The sequence below is a fragment of the Hirundo rustica genome, chromosome Z (genome assembly GCF_015227805.2).
Source record: "Hirundo rustica isolate bHirRus1 chromosome Z, bHirRus1.pri.v3, whole genome shotgun sequence".
Lineage (NCBI taxonomy): Eukaryota > Metazoa > Chordata > Aves > Passeriformes > Hirundinidae > Hirundo > Hirundo rustica.
The window spans coordinates 66,757,495-66,780,018 of NC_053488.1; positions in this window are offsets into that span (position 1 = coordinate 66,757,495).

Consider the following 22,524-nt stretch of genomic DNA (forward strand, 5'->3'; position numbering starts at 1 on the left):
GTCAGAGGAAAGATTGCTTATGGAATACAAGAGGTCTTTGGAAGATTCTTCATTCTACAGAGCCATGTTTGATTTTATTCAGGGGATTATACCTGCAGGAGGGCAGCAAAGGCATCCTATGTGCTGACTGAATTTTTTTCCCTGGAATTGCTCTGAGAAGATGTACCGAAGGAGTCTAAAGATTTTATTTTTTTTCTTTCTCCCGTTGTATTTTAACATTTGCTGCATTAGGTCAAATTTCAGGAGGTGGAGCACTGAAAGCTGAAAGCAAGAGGATGACAGGCAAAATGTGGAAGGGGTCACTGTGTAGTTTGGAAAAGTCCCCCCTTTGTGCTTCAGGGATGTTAAAATTATTAACTTTTATTTAAATATGAAAGGAATTAAAAGATTTATAGTATTTTTTCCCAGGGGACAAGAGAAAGGAGAAAGAAATGTCTGTCCTCACACACTTTTCTTACTCTCTCCAGGAAAATCCAGTTGGGATAGAAATGAGCACTGCCTTCAAGAGTAGTTCAGTTGATGGGAGTGGAGGATATGTGAAGAGGGATAAGAGATGTTGGAGGTTAGAACTACAAGACAGGCGGAGGAAGAGGAGATAGAAAGATGGATGCGTGATGCCCATATTTTAGTGTGAACCAGTGTGATGAGAGACAAATTCCAACAGTCACAATGCAGAATTTCTAAGGGAAAATATAAGGGAAAAAGGAACACAATTATTTTGATGAGAAAAACAACTTATATGAAATTATCTGGTTTTGCCCTATAATGTATAAAACATAAATTGTGGAAATTCAAGAATGGTGATATACAATCAACAGCCTCTCCTATCTCAGAGCTATGTTTATCTGAAATGTCATGTATAACACTCAAAAGTAAAACACATTGCCATAATGTGTGCTTCTTAGCTGTATCCAAAAATGAAAAGTTGCTGACAATATTCATGTTTGTCTACAGGCATTATATATGAGATTCTCTACACCTTCAGGTTCTGCCTGATAATTAGTCTTGAAGGTTTTTTCTGATATTTTTATCTACCTCATTTTTCAGTTCTGACTCCCATTACCTCCTGTAGAAGCTTAGGTGAATTTAATTTTCTAACTGATTTGTTTCAAGGACTTCCTTCCAGTTTGTCTCATCTAAAATTCCCAAATACTCATCATTCAGTTTATGATGTTTGTGGTGGAAACAGTGGGTCCTTTAGTTTTGACCTGACTGGGCTGATTTCCTTGTCATTCATGTGCACTAAATCCAAGAAAACATAATCAGATTTATTTTTCTTTTGAGCCTCTGTAAATACTTGTGCTGATTTTTCTACTGGATAAACACATATGTCAGGAATATAAAAATTCATTTATTCATCAGTATGAAGAAACGACTGTTACTAAGCCTGAGTACTCTAATTATTGTTACATCAAATGCTCAGACGGCTAAAGAAAATCCACTAAAACTTGTACAGACTCTTGTGGCTAAGAACAAGGTATCTGTAGTTTCTGTCCTATTCCTGGTCTTTTTGTTTACTTCCTAGGGGATAGTTTTAAATGTTACTTTCACTGAAACAAACAATTACAAAGGCCAGGATGGTAACTTGTACATGGCATTGCCCAGTTCCCTCCTACTCTGTGATCCCCTCCTGCAGTCAAGGAGAATCAGGTAGAGTTGAGGGCTGTGTGTAATTGGATTACACTCAGGTCATGGAGTCAATCTGTATATTGGCTTTTCACTTAAGAGTTGGACTTGATGATCCCTATAGATACCTCCCAAATCAGAATATTCTGTGATGTTTCTGTGATGCTTCAAGGGGTTTTGAATAGCTTCAAAGATGGAGTTTTCCCATCCTCTATGGATAACCTTTTCTAGTACTTCACCATCATCACAGTAAAATATACTTTACTTATGTTTAAATGCATTTTCCTGTATTTCAATATATGTCTATTGCCCCTTGTCCTGTAATTGGGCACTACAATTGCTCCATCTTCTTTACTCCTCCCCATCAAGTATTTCCACAGATGGATAAAATCCCTGTATCTTTTCTTCTCCAGTCAGAGGAGTCCCAGCTCTCAGCCTCTCCGCACACAAGAGAAGCTCCAGTCCCTTTGTGATCTTTTCAGCCCTTCACTGGAGCAGCTCAGGTAAGCACATACCTGCCCTGCACTGGGGAGCCCAGAACACGACACAGCACTCCATTTGCTGTTCCTTGATCACAGGGGAGGATTGCCTGCTCTAACTTTCTGGCAATGTTTTCACAGCGATGTTGGGAATGGTGTCCAGGTATGTAGGCTTTGACACTAAGGTAGAGATGCAGCCAGATTAATTTCCCATTAAAAATTTTAGCCTTGGTTTAAATGCACACAGCTTTATAAAGTCTTTTAAAAGAAAATATTTGGATAAAAAGTTGTATAAGGAACAATTAGAATAGAAAGACGTGATTAATTTGCAAAAATTTTGAGTTATAAAGGAGACCAGAATTCTCAAAAAGAATGAGGCAGACGAAGACAGCAGATTTGTGAAGAAAATAATTAACCATGAATTATAGAATGGGTAATTATTAATCCTTATTTATCCTATACAATAGATTCTTTTAAAATATCTTACTTATTTGCTGAATATTTGACAGCTGGTAGATTTTTCCTGTTGCTGCACTTCACATAGATGGATGCCTCTTTTTATCACTGATCATAATTTCCCATATCAATAATATTGTAATTTGGATTGCTTAAAAAAGAGAACCCTCTTTCTTGTTAAATTATCAGTATTAGATAGAATACGACTTCCAGTTATTTAATCCTTCTAGTCCCATATTTACAGAGTATACTAATTCTTCTGTGTGCATTGGTCTCAGATTATATATATTGATTGCTAATAGGCCCACAAGTCACATATTTTCACTGGTATCTAGAGTGCTGAAACTTTTCTGAGGAATATCTTATCCATATGTGATAAATTCAAGATATTAGTGATATATCAGAATTCAAAATAAGATCTTTCTCTTTCAGGGTAGGGTTTTCTTACTTGTTTTGTTTTTCTGTTTTGTGGTTTGGTTGCTTGAATGGGTTTAGGCTTTGTTTTGTATGGGGATTTTTTGTGGGGTTTTTGTGGTTTTGTTTTTGGTTTTTTTTTCAGTTGGTTGTTTTGGTTGGTGTTTTGGTGGTTGTTTATTTGGTTCGATTTGGTTTGGTTTTTTTGTTTGTTTTGGGTTTTTTTTTTTTTTTTTTTTTTTTTTTTTAAATCACTGTAAAGGAACTGTTTTATAATGCTAAAATAGAACTATGATGAAGCTACCAAAGAATGAAGTGTTGTTTTACCCTGCTCCCATGTGCCAAGTCCAACCAATTTCACACTGACAACACTGTGACAGTCCACATGGTTTAATTGTGTGTGTGTGCGGGGAATCTTTCCTTCTTTTCATATATGTGAAAAGAAAACAGATGTTAATTTTATCTTTACTGCACCTTCCTGGCCAAGAAAACCCACGTCCCAGGAGAACTGGGGTTGCTCACTATTTATGATGACAGTCGTCTTTTAAAGAAACAAGGAATGAAGCATTTGAGGAATGTATGTGTCCTGCCAGGAGCACAGTGGGATAAATGTCTTTGATTTGGGATAAGATGTACTGACAGCTCAGCAGGAACACCTGAAATTAACTGTGCATTTGGAGGTTTCATACTGACCTGAATCATTTGCATGTGTCTTATAATTTTAATAAATCTTGTTTTTCTGCAGACCAGTAAAAGGAAATATGCCGCTTAGCTCTTAATTATAATTTTTTTTCCACAAAGAGCAATTGCAGTTTTTGAAAAAGAAAAAGACCAAAAAACAACTTCAAAAGTAATTTTTGTGTATTTTATTAAAAAATAAAAAGGATGAAGAAAAAAGTGATATAGATGAGAGTGGAAATTAATTAACTCTCTGCCTTTGTTGCAACTCAGCCAGGAGGTGAACTTAGGAGGTGGTAGTGGAGCTGTGGTGAGCATCCAACTAGTCCTGAGTAGTGCATCAAAAGAAGGTAAGACTAAGTGTCAAAGACTATCAATATGTATTTAAGGACTAAAAGTTTCACCAGAAAATTTTATACTGATAAACCACAGGAAGAATGTCATAAGTGCATCCATTTGGCAAAAATGAATTAAAGAAGACAAGCTTCTCGAGAAACATCAGTCCTACATATCAAAAATCTTCTGTAAGAATTTCTGACTCGTACTTGTGTTTCTGACTTACATTAATTTTCTGTATTTCTTTAAACACATTAGAAGACAAAAAAAGCCCATCAGGGCTGTTGATGCTTCTTTTCTGTTAAGAGTTGAACAATTACAGTGGTTTGCAATGTTTTTGAAAATTTTTCCAGTCCACACTCTGGCTCAGTTGCTGGCTGAGTTCATGCGACATTTGTTGAAACTATAAACATGTTACAAATTTTGCCTTTTCTTTCAAGCCTAATAAATTATAGACTGATACACCATCAAGCCCCTGTAGCAGAGAACAGCATCTGTCAAAGTTTTAATGATAAAAGAATAGGATATGCTGGTCCAGCCTCTACAATTAAGATTGTCTATTTATTTATTAAATGGTTTAGGGGTGAGAATCAATGGTATCTGCATTTCATGGAAAGACTACAGAAAAAAAGTACCAGATTTGGACCAAAATAATTTTACAGCAATCAAATCTTTGGTACTTGTGTGGCATACGCTAGTACCACTGATTGCTACTTACATGCTGGGGAAACTGGTAATACTGATAATAGAAAGAAGAAAGGAAAGAAATTAAAGGCTTTCAAGAAAAACATAAAAATAGGTAGAAATAAGATTTTACTTCAAAAAGAATACTGAAATCTAATGGTTCAATTAAGATTAAAAGAAGGATTGTACATTTTGCACTTTAGGATATGCTTTCTGGGGACATATTTTATTTCTTGAGAGTATATTATACTTTTATATGACTTTAAGGTATGGAGCATCTTCAGGGCTTTTTTTTTTTTTTTTTCCCAAAATACCATATCACATGATGTCACTGAATATGAAAAAAAAAATCAGATATTTTCAGGGGATGAAAAGGAAGACAAAATCACATGCCTTGTCTTTAGATATGCTGGCTACCGGGTGGCCAAGAAGGCAAGTGGTATCCTGACCTCTATCAGAAAGGGTGTAATAGTAATGGTGAGGTTGCATCTTGATTTCTGTGTTAAGTTCTGCCCTCTGCATTGCAAATAAATATTGAGGAGCTGGAGCGTATCCAGAGAAGGGCAACAGAGCTGGTGAAGAGTCGAGCACAAGTGTGTTGGGGACCAGTTAGGGAAATGGAAGTTGTCTCAGTAGAGACATCATCATTATCTACAACTGCCTGAAAGGAGACAGAACAAGGGAAAATTCCTTCAAGTTGCACTAGGAAAGATATAGATTGGATACTGGAAATTATTTATGCACTGAAAGAGTAGTCAGGCATTGCAATAAGTTTCTCGGGTAAGTAGTGAAATCACGTCCCTGGAAGTTTTCAAAAGGAATGTGGTTGTGGCATTTGGGAATGTGATGCTATGGTGACCATGGAGGTGCTGGGTTAATGGTTGGACTCAATCTTTTCCAGCCTTAGTATTTTTTATGAGTGCGTGATTCTATAAATCTGGAGAAAGTAAATGCTGGCATTGCAAATGAGAGATATAATAAAAAAACCTAGATATGACAGTTTGAGTTTTTTAATACTTCTTCCTCCCCTTCCACTGTTGCTGCCCAGGTGAATTTACACTGAAGCTGCTGTCAACATTTTCACCTTTGAAGTCAGCAACAAGTTGAAGTCAAAGTCAGTGACATGGAGAAAGCAAGCACATGGAACACGTACTAAAACCTATAAGCATATGACTTTTTATTATTCCTGCATAGAGTATCTGCCTCCCTCTTAATCTTTTAAATTCATTCCCCTTTGCTGATTCCTTTACCAACAAATGTACAGATATGGAGTTATTGTTTGTTGCTTCTTTGAGTCAGCTCTTAACAGGGCTGTTAGGTGCTAGGTAGCACAAGTTAGGAGATGCCACCAATAAAACAAACCTTATCAGGTCATTTGTAGCGTAGAGTGGATGAAAGAGGCATATCTTTAATTGGACTTTGCAATTGTTTCTCCATTAATTCCAATTAGTCTCAAATCCACCTCTACAGTACAGATGTAGTATTTTTTTGGATCCACAAGGTTGCAGAACTCCAGATACAACGTCTTCTGCCTAATATTTTTTTTTTTTTTTTTTTTTTTTCAGAATTAGATGCAAGAATTGGTATATCTTATTTCAATCTGCTTCCTCTGGATTTTTATTGCTTCTGTAAAGAATTATGTTAGGAAAGGGGTACCAGCCAGAGTCAGTCTGGTACCAAAACTTGTGTAGACAGCTTGGTGATATCTCTTCCTCCCTGCTTCCTTTCCTTCTAGCCTCATCAATTCAGGCCTCTTTTCCCACTGTTGTCAGGTGTCATCCATTCCTCCTGATAGCCTTTCTCCCTGGAGTTCTTAGGTTCCTAGTAATTGTTTTAGTCTTTGCAGAGTAGCCTTCTTTCTTTGCTTTTATTCAAATTGAGCTATTCTTCCTTTCAATCTGCCTATCTCTAAATAGTTACATTGAGAGTAAAATTGATGCTTTCCTTCCTCAAAGTCTTTTGAAGCTACCACATGTACCAAAAGAGAAAGAAAGTTTTGTATATTTGCATTAACAAATTTAAAATGAAATGTCAATTTTCCCTTTTTGAGAAAGAAATAATCTTTAAAAGTAGAGCTGCAATGTCTAGTCCCTGCTCAAAATTTAGCACTCTTACTGAAAAAATTTGTCAGATTTTTAACATGAAACAACATTTTCTCACACAGACTGGCTTTGAGTAAGACTGAATTGTATTACCTGGGGTGGGAGACTGAATAGTAATGACACCTTGCACAAACACACAGGTCACAACACTTTGACATTACTAGCATATGAAAATTCTCATGACTTTAGAAAAAGACATTCTCACTGTAAACAATAACAAATACGCTAATATATCATAAATTCTAAACCAGATTAAAATATGCTAACCTTCAAAATCATCAAAAAAATAAGACCCAACCAAAAAAAAGAAAAAAAAAAAAAAGAAGGAAAAAATACAATTGCAAAGTAAAAGAAGTTGTTTAATCAAAATCAAAAATACTAAATTTACAGTCTAAATTTCACATAGAGAAATATGTACAGACTAGTCACACAAACTTAACATGTATCCAGGTATCATCCAGCTTATCTAGTAAAATGCCTCATTTACTTAAATAGATAACATGAAATTTTTAATGGATAAGAAACACTGGATGGTTAATTTACATTGCTAACTTTCCCCTGATTTTATGTGTTTATTAATAACTTTAAAATATATTATAGTATAGCACAGTGTAAGGCTATTTGATAATTGGTATAGAATTTTCTTATGAGGCATAAACTTTTCATGTACAATTATGCTAAATTGTACAAATGATAGGAGATATCACTATAGCTCAGATTCTTAAAAATAAAGTTGGAAAGATGACGGAAATTGGCTTGTTTTCTTTTATGGTGCATTAGAGAACAAGATGCAGAAGCTTTCATCAGATATATATAACCTTTTTAAAGGGTAAGAAGATCTGCTCTGTTGGATTCCAGGGCATTCCTTTGGCTGCCCTGGAAGGTCAGAGACCTGGACAGGGGGGTCTGGGACCCTGGCCCAGAGCCCAGAGCGACATTGGCTTTGATCTCAGTCCATGGGAAAGGCTTCCTGCACTGCGGGAAGGATTGCAAGCCACAAGAGTGTGAAAGATAGTAGTTTAGCTTATCACAGGGTGAGAAAATAGTAGGTGTCACTGAGACACACAAAGCAATCACACGCAGACAAGAGATTTTCGCAGAGGTTCCTCTGATCCAGCTCCCAGCTGAAAGAGCGGAGAGAAGAGAGCCCCTTTGTTTATTTTTTACTTTTTATACATTTGTGGGTCTAGCAGAAGATTGGCTTTTTGGGGTTTCCACCCCTCAGCCTCAGTGGCCAGACCAATTGTCAGTTACAATTGTTTTCAGGTTAGAAATATGCAAACAAAGGACAGAGAATGAAAAACAAAAGATTTGTTTATGTTACATCTGTGGGAAAGGTAGAAAACTGCTCTTAATATTGTACAATAACTAAAAAGATCTGACTCCATTTAAGAAAATCAAAAGGCTCAGAAAAACCAGGGTAACAAGTAGGTTTGGGGTTTTAGTATTGAAGTGAATGGGGCAAGATGGAGGACTTGGGGCATTGTCTCCTGCTTCTTCTTTCTTCTTCCCTCACTCCATTTTCTGCAGCGACGGTGGCACAAAGTAGTTTAAGGAGATTGGGTCAAAGTAGAGATGACCTGTTTAGTATAAGTGATAGGTATTGGCAAATAACGATAAATAAAGAATACGTAGCAATTAGTATAAAAGATAGCAACAGACCCGTGCAGGGGGAGTCAGGGGGTGACCAGATGCCTGAGCAGCTGCACAGAACTTTGTGGGGCACTGAGAAAATTGTAAGATAAGAAATAATAAACTAAGCATGCAACCTTGAAAAATCAGAACCTGAAGACTCCGTCTCTTTCTTGTGTTTGGCTCAGAGCCTTGCAGAGGGCAAAAAGACTCTAAAACCACCTGAATCTCACAGAAAAAACCCAAGACTGCTCCAGTATAATATTTAATGAATCCTGAGTAACACCACCCAGGTGTGCAGTGTCAGATGGGCATTGGGTTTTTCTTTGCCTGGCTTACTGACAAGACCTGCTACAAAATGTGCAGCAGGCGGAGTGGAATGAAAAAGTGGCATGCTTACAAGGGGTACTGAACAGTATATACAAGACTCAGTGAGAAAATAATTACCATACATTGAGTGGGTTTTATCTCTTTATATGCTAAATAGACTTTTGACCTTTTCTTTTCACTAAAGCACGATTGTTGTCACTGGTTATTATCATTAAGGATTACATTCCTGCTCTCCTCACCTTTTATGTTTAAAGTTTCCATGCCTGCACAACTTGAACATCATAAAATTAATTTCTTTTCTAGCTTACACTAATACTTTTATGCTTGTTGGCTGTACTACAGTGTGCATCCTGTGCAGAACAGATAGCTCAAGAATTGTACAACCATTGTCAATTTAGTAGTGTTTCTGGAGAAAACTTCAGTGAATGAATAGGGAAGCTAATTCCTCCCATCCTTCTTGAAGCACAGGAAAATAGTAGATACAGGCTACAGAGTCCAAATTACTTGGAAGATATATCTATATCATCTATATCTATATCTAATTTATCTATCTCTATCTCTATCTCTATCTCTATCTCTATCTCTATCTCTATCTCTATCTCTATCTCTATCTCTATCTCTATCTAATCTATATCTATAACTATTTCTATCTATCTATATCTATATCTATATCTATATCTATATATCTATATCTGGCTGTCCTTTCACCCTAACGTTGTCACTTGAATATGAGAATACTCCTTTTATAGTGTCATTGCTGCAGAAAGAAAATTAGTATAGCATGTGTGTATAAATATCCTATTTATAGAACAATAACTAACAATATTTTTATTTCACTTAGAAATAGGGAAGCCATGTTAGAGAAGTCCACATATGTTTTTACTGTTCGCTTCATGTATTCCCTAGTTCAGAAGAATAAACAAGAAATTTGGAGACAGAAAGATGTGAAAGAGCCTTCAAGAGGAGAATTTATAATTATCTTGTTTACTCTCCAGGGAATACATTTAAATGAAACACAAATTAGGGTTTGGAGTTTTCTTATTATCTGTTTAAGAAGTAATTTTGTGATTGCTGTCTCTATGGTATCTCACAGTATTTGCTTCTGTAAGGTAAAATTTTATGTCACAAAATACTGAATAAGACAAAGACTCAGCCAGAGAATCAAAAAAATGCATGCATGAGTTAGTAGGAAAGATTAACACACAAAAAAGGAGCAAAATACAAAATAAGGAAATATCAGACTAAATGGAAGACAGAAAAGCTGTTTACTTGTGGATAGTTAAAGAAAAATCAAACCTGCTCTTCCATTTAGTGCTACTTGTAGATTTCCCCAAAATGGGTGTTTGCTATTGCATTATTATCATGCATTTTGGTTGAAAAACAGAGAAGGGACAAGAACTAACAGAAATCCTCTTACAATATAAATATGATATTTATATATATAATAGAAACAAGGCAAAATTGAGATAAACTCATATGAGATATGAGCTTTTTCAGAAATATTAAAATTAAAACAAAATAAACCAAAGGAAGGGGAAAATGTAATAAGGTGTTCATAAAAATCATGTAGAATTATGTTTTCATTCTGCAGTAACTATGAGCAAGTTAAAATACAGTGTAAACAATGAAAATGAAACCTCACTCAAGTTTCAACTTATTTGCGAATTCATTTCTACTGTTTATAAAATATTTCTTCAATGTCTTTTCCTTCTCTCCAGAAAATATCGTATTTCACTCAAGGTTCTCTGATAATTTCTAAAGTGAGCAAGACTGGATTAATTCAGTTTTGTTTAACAAACATAAATGTTTTAATTCTGAGGGAAGATACTTCTGTTCCTCCACCATGTCTTTATGCCTCCTCCCATATCAAAATATGCCTCCTATCAGCTTGTTCCAGTTATTGAAACAGTAGCTTCACGAGTCATCACTCATCCTTTCTACCTTTCTTTCCCTACTGAATTACCAAGGACTGTAGGCAAGCACCTGTAATTCAGAGCCAAACGTGGTTTGTATGTTACCTTGTGAAATTCCATGATAAAATGACACCTCTTCCTTGCTTGAATTACAGTAATGTTAAGGCTAGTAAGCCTGTGTAAGTAAGATCAATAAGTAGACAATACCAAGGTTCTCAGAAAGCTCATCTCAGAAATCAAAAATATAAAAAATTAGCTTCTGTTCCAAGACCTGTTTTTTTTTTCTGCCTTAGTCCCATGTTAAGTCTCATGACACAGCCCTGACACACGGGCTACAAATACATAATATTCCAACTCCATATTTGCTAGAATATCATAACTGGCACCAAGAATGAAGAAATACTAGCATAGGACTTGTCTGGACCAAAATAATCCTAAAAATAGTGTTATAAATTATCATTTATGATATTCTTGGAGCAAAACTGTCTGGAACTAAAATTGTCACACCTTTGTACAGCTTTTCTGAAATATTCTGCCCTGATTCTCACAGTTACAGGCACTTCATGTTTCATCTCAAAGCACTGAAATATGATGTTCTTGTTGAGTTAGTTATAAGCAGACATTGCCTTTCTTCCATGGTCTAATTTTTTACAAAGTATGGAAATAATTTGGAGGGATCAAAAATACCCACCTACACTTCTCAGTGAAGAGAAGTGGGGGAAGCACCTGGATGTGGAACAATCCCTTGGTGTTGGTTGTAGAAATGAATGACAATCTTGAATGCTTAACATTAACTGATAAGCTTTAACAAAAGGTTTAACAGACAAACATGAGTACAGAATCTGAATGATGTGCTGTAAAAGACAAAAATCAGCACTTGCAGACAGTGCCATTACTAGAGACAATGGAATATATACATTCTTTTGATGTAGAATCTGGTGTTCAGGATCAGAATGTAGAAGGGTGAAAACTGCACTTATTTATTTGCTCCAGATGTTTCTGCAAAAATACTGTATTTCTCCACCCTTGCCTTTCTGACCTCATCAGAAAAAAAAAAAAAAAATCAGAAAAACATAGTGTTTTAACTTTAAAAGGTTCTAAAAGTCAACTCATAGACTTTTATTGTGTGCATCTCTCTTCTTGCCAAAAATTATGATGTCATATGTGATCTAATATTGTTAAGGAGATTCAGATAACCACATTGCCTTGAATAGCAGACCTAACTTTTGAACTACCCTTTTTAAGATTTGTGTAATTTTGTGGATATCTAGTTTAGATAGTTGTATTTCTCTCAGACCAACTGACCCACCAATCGACCAAAAAACCCCAAAAAACAGTTTTCATGTGATTCATGAAGATTTTAATTTTGGAATGTAGCATTTAATTTTATAATAGGAAAGGTGGGTTGTTCTGTAAATATTTCATCTTGGGGCTGAAAAGGGTTGAGGAAAACTTTTGCTTTTGGTGTTGTGTTTGTTTTGCTGTCATAGGAGATAACAGAATCCAGAAAGATGAATAACAAATAGTCCTTGGAAAGACCTTAGCAAAAACAGATACTGAAATGAAAAGTTTGGCAGCAAGGAAAAACTTCAAGGACAGTCTAGCACTGAGCAAAAGTGAGAAGCAGGTAGGGATGAGAGGTAAGGAGGTGAGCTGGACATGGCAACTCATGAAGGCTGAAGGTAACAGAGGAAGAAAGGTGTGTAACTGTTATTTGCATCACCAGGGATCAAAGAACGGAATCTGTTATTGAATAACCTGTCAAGTAACTTTTATCCCTATTAAGCAGATAAGACTTAATGACTTCCAAATTTGAAAAAAACCAAAAATTTTTGATATTGGTAAGGAGAGAAACTGTATGTTCTGTCTCCTGCATTTATGCATTTGCATATGCTTTCCAGTACCTGCCCTGCATAGATATTCAAGGTTTCATTTGGGATTTCCAAGGCCAAACTGAAGCTGTGGTTAAAAGTCTCAGCTTTTATTCATAAGATGTGGAAAAAAATGAGGTGTTTTGGATATTAAATTTCAATTTTCTGTATCATAGAAAAGCATCATATAAATGTCATTTCAACCTTTGAAGTATATAAGAAGTAAATATTATAAAATCAGCATATGACATTCACTGACACTCAGATTAGACTTTCAGAGCTTAATAAATGTCACTCTACTGAACTCAGCAGATTACTGATTCTTTTTCTCTTGGATTCTGTGCACTTGATTATAGGAATGCACTGTTTGCTTTTCATGAGTTGTATTGAAAGGAACAGCTTAGGTATTGATGAATAAGGAAATTCTGTTGCAGCTGGGTGGGTGAAAAAAAAGGTGCATGTGTTGTCCAAAAACATCTCAAAAGGTCCCTTCTAGGCTGAATTTCCATGTGATTCCATACACTTCTGTGGACCAAAGCCTTCTAAAAAACATGCCCATGTATATATGTATAAAAAATATGGACAAAAAATATGTATGTATGCCTAAAAACCTGTATATATGCATAGAATATCTGCCTGCTACTTACTCATTTGATTATAATCAGATTCAAAACTAGAACTTTTCTAGGTTTTGAATTAGTAGCTTAGCTTTTTAACATTTGTGGGAGAGGAGGACGAAGCATGGGTTTAGCAGGATAGGATACTCAGTATTCTCATGTATACGTACACCAGTCCTCTGCCACAAATAAAGGTGTATATTGCATTCGATGTTCTCCTGATTTAATTTGTCAGCACTATTGACTTTTTTACCTTCTTTATTTCATAGTTTCTTCTCAGCAGAAGTTGAGGACAGTACCTGCAGCCTGATGAGTCATTATGGTTAGACACCCATTGGTTAGAGGGTTTGTATGATAACTTCATGGTATATTTTCTCCTTGGTTCTCATTTCTTAATAGAATAATTTCAGCACAGATTTGTGACAGAGGTCAAACCCATTATTAATGATTTCCAGGAGGAATAATTTTTTCCAGCCAAGTTTATCTCTTTTATAATATTAGTAAACCATTCAAAAATTCACATAAAATGGTCATACACAAAAGAATCTGAGAATTCTGTGGGGTTTTTATTACTGAATTACTCTATGCTTCAGGACTTGAAATCTTTGTTCTATTTTTTTACTGTAGACTTTCAGAAAGGATTGAGTGTTCATGCTGTGAGGTCAAAGGCCTCAAATGGGCTTCTTAATTAGAAGATCAATGACTATAGCATCTTTAACAAAAAAAGATTTTCTTATTTTAATGGCAAAATATAAAGGGAGAATTTGGACATTTTTAGCACTGAATATGAACTTTGTAACATGAAATAAAGCTAATTTTTTTTTTTGTTCCTATTTAATCTGAAATACACCAGCCCTTGTGTTGCAGAATTCTGCTATACACCCTTTTGTCAGTCTAATCTTTCTATTTTTTCCTTCTTTAATTGTCTGTTGGCTTTATCACTTAGAAAAGAACTGAATTTTATACAGTGTGGAATGGGGACAGTGATTATCACAGTCTTCTCAGAAAAATCTCTTTCAAATATCTGTCCACAGATTGAGGGTTCACTCTTCCTGCAATTTATGTTCTTAGGCCTATAAATGTTTTATTACCTCCCTCTATGAGCACTTGCAGGCACTCACAGCCAGAAGGAGGTAATGCAAAATTGATCTGTGTAATAAAACTGCTGAGCCAAGCAGACATCTCAGAATTACGGTGACTGCACTTCGGTGATTCAGCTGGTCTTCATGGAAATATTATTTGCAAAAAGTCTATCAGTAAAATGTGAACTTCCAACGCACTGTTATAACTTTTGTGGTTTTCATTACTTAGCATGTGAGATACCAGGTCTGGGATATTATTAAGAAAATATTTTTATAATTATGTTTCCCAGATTAAAATAGGCTCAAAGCCACACCATCATCAAGCAGTGGGATAGATATATGTGTTGGTTATGGTGACATAACCATGTTATGGTGACATTTTAAGTTTTTGTAAAGTCTTCCACTTCCAGGTACCAGATTATCATTAATGAGATAGAGATGTATAGTAGGTAAAAACTAAAAACTTATTTAACAAGGTTGAGCCTGATTATGTTGATTTTGAATATTACCTAATTTTTCTAATTAGAAAATGAACCAGATTATCTTTACAGCATAACTTATTTAAGAATTCAAAAACCAAAATTCTGGAGTTAGGACTAGTAAACCCATGATTTCTTATGCATCTAATTTTCTATCTTCTAAATGTCCAATGCTAAGGAACTTATACCTCAAATTGCACTTGATGCCCTGTAAGATTTTTCTAAACATCTTCCAGTTACTAACACTAGATGCAAAATATGTATTGATATGTAGAAAATTACATATCCATGCCTGGAGTGCTATGTATAATATTCTTATATTGCCTTTAGAAGTAAGTTTATCCAAATAACCCCCAAACCTGTAACACAAAATTAAAGTTCGTTACAAGCATGGATTCTATTGTTTGAGTATAATAATAACTTTTTCACTGAAAACCTAATAAAATTCTATAACCTACATTTAAGGTTCTAAATTCATGGTTTGGGTGGTGGTGTTTGGTTTTTTGTTTGTTTGTTTGTTTTTGTGGGGGGTGTGTTTAATCAATTTTATGCACATAAAAATATTTTGAAAATAAAAAGGAGTGGGCTTTGTGTAGTGTTTTGTGCTATCTTATGAATCTTTTCTCAGTCACATAAATCCTGATGTGGAAGTAGACTGCTGTGTGGAATGCTGATGAAGCCACAGGCTGCAGAAAAATTCTTAGACATTGAAGCTTTATGGTCTTGCTTACCGTGAAGATTTCACTGCAGTATTAAATCAGAATTTTATGAAAAGGTTAACCTCACTGCAGCTAAAATCCTAATCTTACAGTAATATCAATTAAATTCTGAACTTCATTTTTGGAGAATGGAATCTTTGTGACAAGCAGTCCTAAAATGTTATCTTGTTTGTTTATTTTTGTGGAAACAAAAGGAACCTACTTTTGAAAGGTGTGTTGATGACATTAAGCAAATGTGACATCTCTATATATTATTCAGTTTCCAAGCAAGCTTTTACTGAGTAGAGTCTGGATTCAGAGGTCATAGTTCTCAAATGCTCAAAATTACCAACCATTTTTTATTGTTTTGTTGGTCACCTCTTTGTCCTTTCACCTGACTCTGCAGAGCGGTCATTGAGCCAAAATGAAATGCTTTGAGCTAAACCAGAATCACTCAACAAAGCCAAGTCAGAGGATGATCAAGTAAATTCTAAAGTAGTGTTAAATGTGTATGTAAGGACATCGAGACAAAACAGAGAATCAAAAAGGATGTACAAAGTGGTAATTTCATAGAAGTCAGCAACAAATGGGTCAGTTTTCATGTTTACTTTGGTGCTTGCTCATGTCATCTACTGTAATAGTGCATTTTACTAAACAGTAGATTCAAGAGAGTTTGGGCTTTTTTTTTTTTATCGCTTATGATATTTATGTATTTAAAATTGATTGATAAGTTTATTTTTGTAGGGCACATAAAATCACCTGAACAAAAGTTCAAAACAAAGAGCTCCTTGACAGCCTTGGGTGAAAAAAAAAACCCAAAACCCCAAATAAGTGCAAATAAGTCACAAATCTTCTACTTAATATATGTAAACTTCTAAAATGTCACTTGCATCCCACAATATTCCTCAGACAATTACACATATATATTACATAGTCCAACAAAATCAGCTGCTATTTCTGTCATTAATCTATTTTCAGAAAGCACCTAGGACTATAATAAGCCCCTGAGAAACTGACTTATCTGCAAAGCCTAGCTGTTGTTCATGCTTCTGATATTTTTTTTTTCCCCACAGATAAATGAAGGTTTTCTTCATGGGAAAACCTCACAATGGGAGTTGACTGTGTTATACAATAGCATTTTGTTTATGTATGTAATTATTGATGATTATTGAATTGTTTTTAATTAGGATAAAAATTTTTGAGGAATAAAGTTTCAGAGTTCAAAAAGATACTTTTTTTTTTTTTTTAAATATATGTTTTTACATCTAGATACACATGGTATAGAGAAAAAAAAAAACCACCTTGGAATATTTGTACTCAAGTATTACTCACTTCCATATGATTTTCTCATTACTTACACTTCGAGAATGCTCAGATTTACTGCAGATTTCAAACCTTTACAGACATTAATGTATTTTAAAATTATTGCTATTTGTCCTGTCTTAAGGGCTGTCTCCTTTGAGAAGAAACAATGCATATTGAACCATTTCCTGACCTTTGAACACTATGACCTGAAGGAGTGTATGCATGTGTGTGTGTGTGTGTGTGTGTGTGTGTGTGTGTATATATGTGTATATATATATATATATATATATATATGTTTTTCACTTGACTCTGAATCCTTGTCAGTGGCCATTTTAAGTACAGCAGAAACTGAGCGGGCATTTCTGAAGGGAATGTACATCTTCATCATGTTTTACTTTGAGGAGAGCAACTACTTTTTTTACAGGAAGAGCTTCTGCTTTCAGGGAATAAGGTTATTGGTATAAGCAGTCAAACATCAAAGCTGGGGCTCATGAGTGAGGTTTTGTTTCTTGCACATTTTTTGCATAAGTGCTCCTGTTCAGACCTCAAGTAGTCTGTCAATTATAGGCAAAACTTTTGAAGGGTGCCTGGTAGTAAAAAATACCTATACATTCCCAAAGAACATTTGAAGAATGCTGCAGCTTTTGGCTTGAGATTAAGTACCAAACTGCATAATAATAATTTGCAGAGGGGTAAATTAAATAGAGTTTTCAATCAAAGCAAGCTCTCAGCTTTTTCTCCTCTGTGACAATAACATAATTTTATTTTTTCATCAATAATATGTTCAAGACAAGAAGAAGAATCTCAGGTTAATTTAACACTTGATTTCAAGGTTATTTTTTCCTGTCTATGCAGCTTTTTTGAGGTAGGAGTGCCTTTTTTCTCTGTGTGTGTTATATAATAAACATATTTCAGCAGATAAGAAGTCACTTGACATGTAAATATTGTTTTGCAGAAAACAAAATGCTGGTACTGCATTGATTTTTATATGCTTTGATGACTTTTTAATATAAAAGAACACACAGATTAGTTTTATAAATGGAAATTTTTAAAAAGTCATCCAAGAAAATCCCAACCTTGTGAAGAATTATGGATTGAGAACTGAATAAATGAATAGTTGTATATTGTTCTTTAAGAAAAATAAAAGACCATTTCTTTGCTTTTCTAAGCACTGAGTTGAGGGAAAGAGTAAGGAATGGAATGGAATGGAATGGAATGGAATGGAATGGAATGGAATGGAATGGAATGGAATGGAATGGAATGGAATGGAATGGAATGGAATGGAATGAATGATTGAAGTATTTAAGAGAAACAACAGGTCTGGTTTCAATCTCAAAGACTACAGAGTACACAGGAACCTGAGGATTTGTCATTCAGCTATTGGTCACAAAAGGGAGGTAACAAGTTATTAATATTTCCTCTAGAAAATACGTTTACCATGAATGCAGGGAAGAGTGGCACACCTAGCTGTGCTGTTTCCAAGGAGTTTGACAAAAAGCAGTCCTTGTTTAGTATTCAGTTTGTTTAGGTTTAATCTAGGTTGTATACCCCTCATTACCTTTTGTTGAGGGAAATCTCTATGCTTGAAAAAATTACAGGCATTTTTAATTTTAAGTGTAGGATTTTTCTCTCTATGAGGCTTAATCCTCTCTATGAGGCTTCCCCCAGTGCCCTCTTTCCACAAATTGTAGATAAGGCAAGATGAGTAATTCAGGAAGCACTGAGGAAATTTCCTGAAACCCAAGTTCTCAAGCTTTATAGCTAGCTTAGCTAGACTGAAGTGAAACAAAGTTCATCAGGCTGGTCTGTAAATTTCTCCTTTCTTGTTATAACTCTTATAATGCAAAAAGGGTAATTTCTTTTGGAGCTGTAGCTACTGACTCCAAATTTCCTTCACATATTTTCACCATATTCTTAAATAAATTAAATTGTTGTGGTTTTTCTATTAATTTCAGTCCATTTTCCCCTCAGTAATATATTTTATAAAAGTAAAAAAATATAAAGTAAACCATTAAAAAACCCACTAAGATCCTTGATTTCCAATACCGAACTCATACATCAGTTCATGCTGTGTGTGAGGAGCCATAATTTTTTAGCGTCAAGTTAAAAGTATGATTAAGATACCTCTTACAGAAAGACTTACAAGTAATCATTGTAAAATTACTTGCAGGGATACAAATCTTTTCATTAGGGAGTGCAACCATTATTAACCAAACAGACTCCATAGTCAGTCAATTTTTACCCTTTATGCCAAGGATTTGAAATTTCTTGGCATCTAATGTCACCTGTAGAAAGTCTTTTCTTTTGTAAATGAAAACATTTGAAACTAGAATGAGGAACATGCTCATTTCTCAGAGTTCTCTGAAGGCAGCTCATCAGAACACCTTGAGATAAGACAGTTATTCTTTCTGCTAGCCATTTGAAATTTTGATCTCTGAATTAAACACTATATAACCACAGATAAATAAAGCCAGTAAGAATACTTTTTTTTGTCTAAACCTAGTTCCATTTATTTTTGCTCTAAACCAAATAATTAATTTTATTTCATAAATGTCTAAATCTAGACTTTCTAAACCATTAATTAGAGCCTATTTATTTCCCTGTGTGTAGACTAGAGTATGTTTATAATAAAGGAGAAAACCCCTTATTCTTTGAAAAATAAACTGCGTAAACTGTTTTTTGAAAAAATGTTTATTAACAAATACCTCAATATTTTAACCACCTGAAGAGTTAAACTCCCCCTAGGACTTTCTGCCTACAGCTTAAAAGTTCTGGTGCAACTTTGTGTAAAAAGTCTGGGTCCTCATATCAGCTAAAATGTTTATAAAAGGCTAAGGTACTTCCATTTTCTACACAGTTGTTTATAATTGTTATGAGAAGAGAGTCATAAATTATAAAGGAAATCGAATAGTAAATTATTTTAAGGCTGAAATCATAGGTCTTTAGCATATCAGTCCTGAAAATACTGATCGAGTTGATCTTTAATAAATTTTGTAGATAACCTTTGCTGAGTAGATTGTGTTTGCCAGCTTGTAAAATTGACATGTGAAGGACCAACAATGTAATCACTGTGGAGAGGTGTAAGAAATAATTTTAAGCCTATTTAGTGTTCTATTAAATAACTTTCTGATTTGATATTTTGTTCTTGACAGATCCTTTATGTCAGGCTGTTAATTTTCTTGAGTCCTTTGAACTTCAAATCACACCACTAATGGAGAGCAGAGGATTTAGAAATTCTGAAGGAGGTCCCCAATGGACTGACAAGAGAACATCTGATTTTTCCTTATGACTGAAAGAATGCAGATATTTAATTATGTTTGTGTAGCTGCTAATGGTGAAACCGCTATAGAACAGTTGAAGGATGACCAGCTGTCGGAGTGCGTGTTTGCATGTGTGTGTGTGTGTGTGTAATTATTACTGCTTCTGTATGGAGGAGGTAAAGCAGTACCATCTGTATATGACATTTCTTTCCCTGCATGTATTTTTAAATACATAGACACTGAGACCAAATTTAGCTGAGAAAATCTATAAATGTCTGGGACAGGGTGGCTAGCAGCATGGCAGGTAACAAGAGTCTGAAACACTAAAATTTGAGCTGGACTGCAACACTTGAGGAGCAAACAATAGGAAAGAAATTCCATGGAAGGCAGAACAGTGTTCTTGGACAGCATAATTCATAGCTTCATAATGCTCTGAGGAGGTCCCTGGCAAAACTAGGATAAAGTATTTTTTCCCCATAGAGACACATAAAGCTGTGCTGAAAATAGAATGCCCCCCACTCTTCTGTTTGTGCTGTGTATTTTTTTAGAGTTGATATGAGTAAATGAATCAGAAACCATTCTCCATTTTAAAACTCCATGCCCCAAATCTGTCTGATTAATTTGAAATAACTTCATTGACTCTTGTTAATGACATATGTTAAAAACCTATGCTACATATGTTGAAAACATGTCTGTGCATTTCTTTTCTTGTTGTACTTGGGGATGTGTAAAGTATATATTACATAAATGCATGCTTTTAAAATGTGAATTATATAGCTTCTTTTAAAAGAAATACATCATTACTACTGTTATTTTAATGAGATACTGAAAGAGTACATATCAGCCATTCTTTATAGAACCATTACTTACTCAGCACTGAGCTATTTGAATTTGAACCAAGAGCAGAAGTCATACCCTTGTATAATTATGGCTGTTTGATTGATGACTGTGGCATTTTTCAAATTTTATACATTGTAGAATATGGAAAAATACTTCTAAGATTTGCTCTTCACAAAATTAAAGAATTAAAAATTAATCTGACTGAGAATCACACAACTGCAGTGAGGAATGTTATCATTTCACCTGGTAAAGGGCAGTAGTTCTCCCTGACCTGTTCCCCTCCCATACTGAGAAACTAGATTTAATATTTTGATAATGCCTTGAGATAAAAGCGAAATCTTGCCAAGAATGTCCAAAGGTAGATATTTGGGTAACAGGCTCAAAAGCTGGACAACCTGTGGAGAAAAAGAAATAAGTATTTAGGTGAGTAATAAAAATGAATTTGCCTCTCAGTAAAAATTTCAACATTTAAAAAAAAAAAAAAAAAAAAAAAAAAAGTGTATGTGCCAACAGTCAGCCGTGGTTTGTACAGTAGCATTTTTTCAATTTTCTAGGATGCTTGTGACACCAAGCATGACCTTAGCTGAGTGCTCACCATCTGTCTTAGGGTAACTTTATGATGCTTGTGTCCCCAGTCGTCTGTTCTGTTTGTGCTGTATATTGAGTCCTGTGCCTTTAAGACTGGTTCTAAGAGCAAGGAGAAGCACTGAGTTTGTTTTGAGAAAACTGCCTGACTCCTCCACATTTGAAGGGGTGTTCCATGGAGGTTTGGAGAGACTGCAAGACAGAGATCTTTTTGGCTTTTAGTTAGTTTCAGTTAGTTAGGGCAGAGAAGTTCCCTAGACTGTTTTTGGGTGGTTTTTTTTTGTTTGTTTTTTTTTTTTTTTTTTTTTTTTAGTGTGTTGTGGTGTTTTTTTTGTTTTTTTTTTCTCCTCTCCTTTTTGCTTGGAACTGTTTAAGTCTGCCACTCCTTTCTGAAATCCTTCTTTATTGTTCTAAAAGTTTTAAATATTTCAGGTCCTTTTTCTCCTTTTTACTCATGTCTAAGGCAGTGATTTTCTATACAAATTTCCAGCTGCAGGTGAAAGAGAAAACAAGGTGTTTCTCTTCAGTTTAATTTCTCATATTCACCCTCACAGATTAGAGAATTTTGGAGCCACTGAGTTGAACTGTCTGAAAAGAAGAATGCAGAAACCTAATTATTCTCTCCAGGTGTCTCCTTACCTTTCTTATGAATCTCTTGAAGAGAATTCTTACTAGTTTGTTTGTGCTTTTATCCAAGAAAAATGCTGAGTAATGTGAATGAGACAAAGTGTGACTGTGCCTTTCCGCGCCGGGCGGACGCGGGCCCCTGGCTGGCTCAGATCTGCACAGGGGCCAGAGCGTTTTCAGTCCAGGTATGCAAACAGGTTATCTTTACCTGCTGGACTCGGCTTCTCAGCAGCAGCTTGTCCAAATAGTGTCGTGACAACAGCGGCGGCAGATAAAAGGATGGTTCTTGGCTAAGCAGGTTTAAAGATGGTTTATTCAAGCCGAGCTGCGGGAGGTCCGCAACTTGTCCAGACTGCCGGCCAGAGAGAGCTTGAATTTCCCTCTCTCATCTTATAAGCAGGGGAGGATTCAGGGGAGGTTACAACAGGATGGCAAATCAGGGAATTTGGGGGGTAACAGGGGGTGTCTACTTCTAAGCCCCTGACCACTGACAAAAGGGGAAAAGGGGAT